Source organism: Brassica oleracea, chromosome C2 (assembly GCF_000695525.1).
Source record: "Brassica oleracea var. oleracea cultivar TO1000 chromosome C2, BOL, whole genome shotgun sequence".
Lineage (NCBI taxonomy): Eukaryota > Viridiplantae > Streptophyta > Magnoliopsida > Brassicales > Brassicaceae > Brassica > Brassica oleracea.
Genome location: NC_027749.1, coordinates 12210459 through 12218748, shown reverse-complemented (window position 1 = coordinate 12218748; position 8290 = coordinate 12210459). Strand labels below are relative to the sequence as shown.

Here is an 8290-nt window from a genome sequence, read left to right as displayed (position 1 = left end):
TGACAATGGTCCTCAAATGCCTTGTTACTTCATAACACCTGCATCTTGATCTGCCAAAGACTGAAGCTATTTCTCCCATCAAACTTGTCGATCTTCGCGATTATTCCAGACATCTTCTCACCGGATCACAAACCCCGAGCTCTGATGCCAGTTTGTTGTAACGGACGTGATGCGGAAACAGATGCGGAAATAGATGAATAAAAGCGATGTAACTACGACACATATATTTAATGTGGTTCACCCCTAGGGCTACATCCACGGGCAAAGAGAGATCTTATTATTGGAGGCGATATTGAGCTCACAAAGTGCAAGTTTAGGGTTACTTCGAATACAAGATATATATAGTAGCATCCCGTATCTAAAACCCTAAACTTTATGAACTCATGGGCCTAAGCCCACAATCAGATGTAACATCCATAATAACTTGATGCAACGCTCTTGATGCAACCTAGTCGGTATGATATACGTGATGTAACATCCATCGCCTAGATGTAACATCCAGATTCAAGGCATATCAACACTACGTATATCCTTGGAATAATAATCTATAGAGATAAATTAAATAAGACTATTGTATTATGTCAAGATACTTATATCGATAAGGTCTTACATAGATTCAAAATGCATGACTCCAAGAATGTCTCACGGCATAACTCTTAGCAAGACTCAGTGTCCTTCGACACAGGATGAGCGAGAGCGCATGAGTAAAATCCCATATGCTTCTGCTAAAGGATCTATCATGTATGCCAAATTTGTACTCGTCCAGATGTTGCATGTTCTTTGAGCATGACGAGTCGATACCAATCTGATCTAGGTGAAAGTCACTGGACAACAGTCAAGAATATCCTCAAGTATTTGAGAAATACTGAGGATAAATTCTTGGTCTATGGAGGAATTTATGAGCTTATTGTAAGTGGTTACAACGATGCCAGTTTTTCAAACTGACAAAGATGATTTTCGATCACAAGTTGGTTTCATCTTTTGTCTTAATGTAGAGTGGTGGGTTGGAAGAGTTCCAAGCAAAGCACCATAGGATAGTCTCAATGGATGCAAATGTTGTTGATCCATTGACCAAGCCTCTTCCATGGCCTAAGTATGAGAGTCATACTGCAGCCATGGGTATTAAGTATCTTAAGTTGTGATCTTGATTTTAGTGGGAGGCTTTATGTGTATGATATGATGTTCATATTGACATACATTTGATTATGTATTCAAACAAATGAAATTGTTTCAGATTTATTTGATTATTGGATAATTAAATAAATGTCCCAAAATAATTTATATCATTCTTATAGGTCATTAAGTATGTGACTTGATCATGAAACTCTATAAGTGAAAGATGCTATAAATTATTGAGGTCCCTAGTCAAGGTTTTTAACTTGGGACATTAATAACCGAAAATGACTAGTATGTGAGGTGATTGATGACTAAGTTTCATGGAGTCATTCAATATGTGGTATTGAAGTTAATCACATAGATATGTGTTGGGGAACACAGTCTCGGACTGACCCGCTATGATAAGATTGTTATATGAGTGTCATAAGAGTTTCTCATGACGACGATAGAGTATAGTCCTTAGACCTGAGTTCGTCATGAGTCTTTACTTGTAGATTAGTTCACTTTGACCTTGTCAAAGGTCAGCCGTAACTGGTGATTATAAAGGCATTGATTAGGTGTTCTATGAAGTTTGTAAGGAACATGGATGGAACAAGATGGGATTTGTCCCTCTTAAATAACGGGAGATAAATATCTCTGGGCCTATCAAAGATTTGATACTGAGAAATGCATGGCCGTGCTCAAACGAGGTGAATGTCAGTCGTTTGTTTATCAGTATAAATCAGAGTTCGATAAACATGATCTAGCTTAATAAGGATGACACTAGTTCTTGCCTTATGATGAGATCGAGATATAGATACAAAGGGATTATGAGAATAGATGATTCCAGTACAAGTAGAAGATTGTTGGGAATGTCCTGAAATCTATTGTACTAACTCTAGTAGAAGTCGTAATGTCGAGGTTCGACTATCATATAATATTAGGTGATTGTAATATTTTGCTAGAAACCACTTATGATCTATGAATTAAGAATTCATTGCTAATATTATATGATCCTATAGGGTCACACATCTGAGCAAACTGAATAATAAATATGTTGGAAGATATAATATATATATGATAGATATATTATATGTTAATGTATATATATTTATTTGGACATGAATTATCTTAATGTGATTAAAATTATAATTATAATGGGCCGAGTTGAGATTATTAATATAATGACACGGGCCATTAGTAAACCTAAATGAATTAGGTCATGTGCCTTTTATTTATATATAGCCTTGCTTAATGAAGCAAAGTGGGATATATATATATACTTGGTCGCACACACAATAACATCTTTGTGAGACAAGTGAACGTGTGCGTAGTAAAGAAGAAAATAGTTTCTTCTTAGCCAAGTAACTAAAGAGATTCAACATAGACGAAGGTGTTCGTCGAGTTTCGAGATATGATCTCAACGGTACTAGTATCCCATTTTAATTCAGATTGTGTGCGTGTGGATACCGGTAGAGACACGATATTTGGAGTGCTAAGAAACCTCGGTTTGTTTTATTCATCTTTCCGCTGTAAAATAACTAGGAATATTCGAAACCCTAAGACGTAGATTTGATTCGGTATTGACATGAGATTCTATGCATATAAATTCATAGGTTGATTTATAAATTGTTATAAACTGATATGAATTCCAACAATTTGGTAGGTAGTTTTCCTCGAATACATAACTCAACTTGGCCTTTTTAGTTGTTTTTTTTCAAATCAAAAGTCGAGAGAGTCCATGTTTTTTTAATCAATTTCGTTGGATGAGTAAATCAAAAATGGAAAGTACACGTGGTTACTTGGGATGAAAGCGAAGAAAAAATAAAAAGGGCTCATATGGCACAACCTGTTTGCTGGTAATCATCGTAAATTGATGGAAATCAACCAATTGAAAGTAAGAAAACGAGAAACACATGAAAATCATGGGTGACTTGTTTCATTAAAAGGGCTCATGTAAGATCTCAAAGGAAGCTTGAAAGTAAGTAGAAATTTGCATGAAAGATCCGAAAGTAGCGGGATGTTTCTAGATAAGAATACTGAGTTACGGCCTTATGGGGCAAGACAATTATTGGTGTTGGTCCTTGAACATTTTTTTTACAATATGCGAGACTGAAGCTACCCAACTGAATTTGTGAGATATCAATCTAAGTCTCATATTGAAAATTAGATAAACAAAAATTTAATATATAAAGAAATGTCCAACTCTAATTAGTATGAGACTTTTTGAGAAATAAACCAAAAGTAAATCCATGCAGGCGCAAACCTCTAAGGCTCAAAATGGAAGTCTCATATTGAAAATTAGATAAACAAAAATTTAATATATAAAGAAATGTCCAACTCTAATTAGTATGAGACTTTTTGAGAAATAAACCAAAAGTAAATCCATGCAGGCGCAAACCTCTAAGGCTCAAAATGGACAATATCGTACTAATAATCGGATAATAAAGAATTGGACATAGAATTTCACAATCCCAACAATTGGTATGAGTGTGGTCCTTAGTTTAAAGAGGGGGGGGGGGGAGAGAATGTGAGATATCAATCTAAATCCCACACTGGAAATTAGACAAATCTAATATATAAAAATATGTCCAACTCTGATTAGTACGAGGCATTTTGGAAAGAAAACCAAAAGTAAATCCATGCGGGTCAGCCTCTAAGATCCAAAGTGGACAATATCGTACTAATAGGATAATAAAGAGTTGGACATGAGATTTCATAATCCCAACAGAATTTGTATGAGGAATCTTAATGTATAATATGGTAAGGAAAAAATGAGGTAAATGATCCATCTGCTATCTTCATTGTTCTGCATGATGCATAGCAACATTGTAACTGCTTGCTTTATTCTCTGTTCTCACCTTGTGTGGTGTAATAGAAAAGAAAACAGACTCAAAATCCAAAACCAAGACTCAGAAATATTTTGAGGTGGAATGTGTAAGGGGCCAAACAATGTGGAGATCTACTCCAGATATAGGAGGAACTGAGACTGACAAAATCTGATTCATCGAAATCTATGAAATTGACATTGTTAGAGTACAAGCCAGGAAAGAAAGATACCAAGGCTTTCCCCAACAATTAATGTCAAGTACCTATATCTTTTCTCAAACCTCTCACCAAAAAGCTAAGAAGTTGGTTGCAGCCCTGATGCTGTCTCACCAATCCTTAACCAAAACCCAAGTCCAAGAGCCACATAATAATGCCCAGATTGTCATCTACCCATGCTACAAGCCCTTTCATCTGGTGTGCCATCATCTTTATTGCTGTGATAATTGGTGGCATTGTAATCTTTGTTGGTTAATGGTGATTCACCCGCGAGTTCCCATCATTAGTGTTGAGTATGCTCACCTCGACCTCTTAAAGTAACGGGTTTCCACAACTCTTCCTCCTTTTTTTTTTCTTGAAATCTTGAGCATTAGCGATCGGTTTCTTGTGTTCTTTGCTTTTATTGAACCAGGTATGACATAGTTAGAGTCATGCAGATGCAGTTAACAATTGTGATTCGTACAGAGAACGATATTGCGAAGGCTCCTGCTTTGTTTGATGAAACCAATTTTAAGCTAAGCTATGAAGGTAAAATAATATCGTATTTAAAACAGGATGAATTCGATGTTGCTAAAGAGAAATCAGTTTCCTCTCATTACGTGGTTCAGTCATCCCCAATACCATTCAGTACAGCAATGATGCAAGACATAGACTACGCGGTTAAACATTTGGGACTCTTTGTCTCATTTGATTTTTCTTTTTAAACTTAGTTAATTAGTTTTTTAAAATAATTTTGAACAGTTTTTTGTTTTCTAAAATAAACGTAATAATTGTTTCATAATATTATCAAATTAACATTCTTGCCCCATTTCCCAAAGATGTATAACATAAAAGAAAATCATGATATTCTAGTTTTCTTGTCACAAAGCATAACCACTTGCGTCACGGCACATACATACTAACTAGTTTTTGGGGAGGTAAATTGTACTATATTTTACATGTAGGTAGGAGTATTTATCGTCTCTTGGACCTAGAAAACGCTGGACTTAACGAAGTTTTGGGCCTGGACCAGAACCGGGTGCTAAGGTTTGACGTGATCACCGTAATTAGGAATTATTTCTTTTGGAAGCAACCTGAAATAATTGCTTTGAATAAGCATATTTGTGTTTAGAAAAAAAATTTCCTGCAGAAAAATTCTACGGCACTTCTAAAGCACATACCAGTCATCACTAATGTCGTGATTAATTTGTTTTCAGGTGAAGTTTCCACCCTTTACATTTGCTCACGTAGAAAAGCAAACTTTGTTGACTTGTTACTCAAAGAAAAGTGTATGCATACCCATCAGACCTATACACTTGTTCTGGTGGGCAATGCTCATTTAACAATCACCCGAATTTCAGATGCGAACAACAACTACTGACTACTGTATATTTTTTTTTGTAACAAGTGTGTCATAATTATGTTGCTGCTGTATATATATTGTAAGGAAACAAAAAAGAGCTTGTTCCTCTAAAGACAACTTATCAAAAGTCTTGTAGTATATTACTAACTCAAATGCAACATTCCCGCATTGAACATGATCTAACGAATTATAAACCGTCTCTTGGTTTGAGATTATACGATTTCTTGCTACAGACTAAATGGAATAACATAAATATTTTATAGTGCCAAAGACTTCCCATGAAAACTCATTGATTTAATGGACATATGATTTCAAAAGAACAAGATAACATAACATTAGTACACGATGATATGATTAATCTATCAAGATAAGAAGCAACATGAACAAAATGTGTTAAGATTTGGTGTTGTTTCTTGTTTGCTTGGATGCTCTTTAAGCATACATTTGCTTAAGCATCCTTTTGTATGTGAATCAAGATGAGGTATTCCCTCCATCGATATATTCCTAACTAAATTCATATAAAAGTAAATAACATAATATGACAAACAATATTATAAACAGAAGATATGCTAATAAACAAAAAAAATATGTTATTTAGATGATTAAACAATGTTTAAGACTGTTTATGAAAAAAACTTAAAACTGACAACCATAATAATTTTGGATGTTATAAAAATCAAGAGTTTTTTTTGTTGATGACAAACAAAGAGAGAAAGATGGAGATGTTAAAGAGAAAAAAAAAACTTGTTGAACAATACTTGTGCATAAGGTTTAGCTACATTTGCTAGCTAAACAAAGAGTGTAGATTTGACTAAACAATTCTACACAAGGATTCTTTCATGCTTAAGCTGTACATACATATCTATGCTATTAGTTCACTTAATAATATTTATTTAATAAAAAGACTTTCTTGTATGTTCTCCACACCAACACCAACAAGAACATTCTTAAATTTGGAAAGAAGATTTTTTATGAAAGAAATCATTTTTTTTTGAGAGATGAGAGTGAGAAATGACGACATTAAAAAGAAGAAGGTGCAAGGAAGAAGGTGCTTGCTTTCTCCCTCTCCACATCTTTTTGTGCTCTTGAAGACATGTTTTGTGTGACAACAAACGTTGACCCAAGCACACCCACACAACACCAACACCAACAATAGGTTTGGAAAAGAAAATTTTCACAAAAAACATCATTTTTTCTAAGAGATAGCTCTAGTTTTTTTTCTTGTTTGGAGAAGATAAATGACAACGTTAAAAGGATGAATATGTTTATTAAAAGGGAAGAAACTGTTTGTTAAAATTACTAATATACACTTAACCAGTATTAAAATTTAGCCCAATTCAGCTCAATAACAAAGTGATATTGCAAAGATCAACTGCTATATTTCATTATCACTTCTTCATAATTTAAATATGAAAAACATTTGGTTAGAATTTATGGTTGATCAGAAAAAAAAAGTTATTAACTTATTACTGAGGAATGTTTAAATTAGACAAATTAATCAAGTCGTAAGTTAAATAAATTAAAACATAAGTTAATAACTGAAAGTTAGATCCTCATGTGTGACACCGGAAATTGTTCTCAAGGAATGTTGATAAATTCAGTATTTTTGCGGCCAAGGATATGAAAACTGGAACATGTTATCGTGTGGACCACTTGCTTGCTCAAAGTTTTAAGCTGGAGAAAGATCTCACTATCTCTGCTGAGAACGCAGATGAATTTAAGGATGTTCTTACAGGTCTTGAAAGGTTAAAAGGCTAGGTTGGCAACAAAGGTCCTATGGATGCGTGTTCTAAAGCGTCTCCTGAAGAATACAAAGAGTAGAATTGAAAAGCACATGCGTGTTAAAGGTAATGTATTCAAGAACAAACTAGTCTTGATGGAGAGCATCCACAAATCCATAGCCCTAAAAGCCATAAAGAAGACTTTGTGTAATCAGTTTGAGGCTAAATTAAGAGCTACTAACAAGTGACCAATGGTTTGGTCTTAGTGAAGATAACTTGCGTTGAGGAACATTTAAATACAACATCTAAATATAAATATAATTTTTCTATATCGTATCTAAAACATTTTTCATTTTACAATTATTATTTGCATCGGGATATTATATCTAGATACTGATTCAATAGTATCCAAACGAACAACATTTGAATATTAATTTGCATCTAGATTCAATGGATGAATACAAAAAAGGAACATGGTCTAAATATAACATAATATCTAAATAGACCTCCGAACAGAAAAATTATTAATATTCAAAATAAAAATGCATACTTAAAATAATAGTTATATTAATAATTATTTAAATACTCCAAATTAAAATATTGAATTCGATTATACTGATTATTTTCAAATATGTTTGGGTGGTTCTGATAGTTTACTGTATATGGCTAGGCATAAACAAAACCACATTGAAAAAGATATTCGAACCAACTCGAACCGAGAAAAAAAGTATTGGTTGTGTTGGTCATTTTCTAATCTCCCTCTGTCTTGTCTTGAGTGAAGCGGCGAAAACAAGAAAAAAGATGGTTCCTTTTTGTTTCTGGAGATTCGTTCTTGTGACCCTTCACCGAAAGTTTAGGTCTTTCTTCTTCACTCTGATTCCTCCTTCGCTGTTGTTTGAATCTCGTTGATTTGAGAGAAATGGGTGGTGATTGGTATGACCAAAACCTCAACCTCCACCTCAACCCAAATAGAATGGAACAAAATACATAGTATAGTACAAATTAGTGAGCAAAATAGAACACTCTTTATTAATCGTTAAATGGAACATACATAACAAAGTCACTAAACCCAAACCTCAACTTCCAC

At 34.0% G+C, this 8290-nt stretch overlaps 1 pseudogene; it reads left to right on the top strand.

The window, feature by feature from the left end:
- Positions 1-4294: 4294 nt before the first annotated feature.
- On the top strand, positions 4295-4844 carry LOC106323469 (annotated as a pseudogene).
- The last annotated feature ends 3446 nt before the right edge of the window (positions 4845-8290 follow it).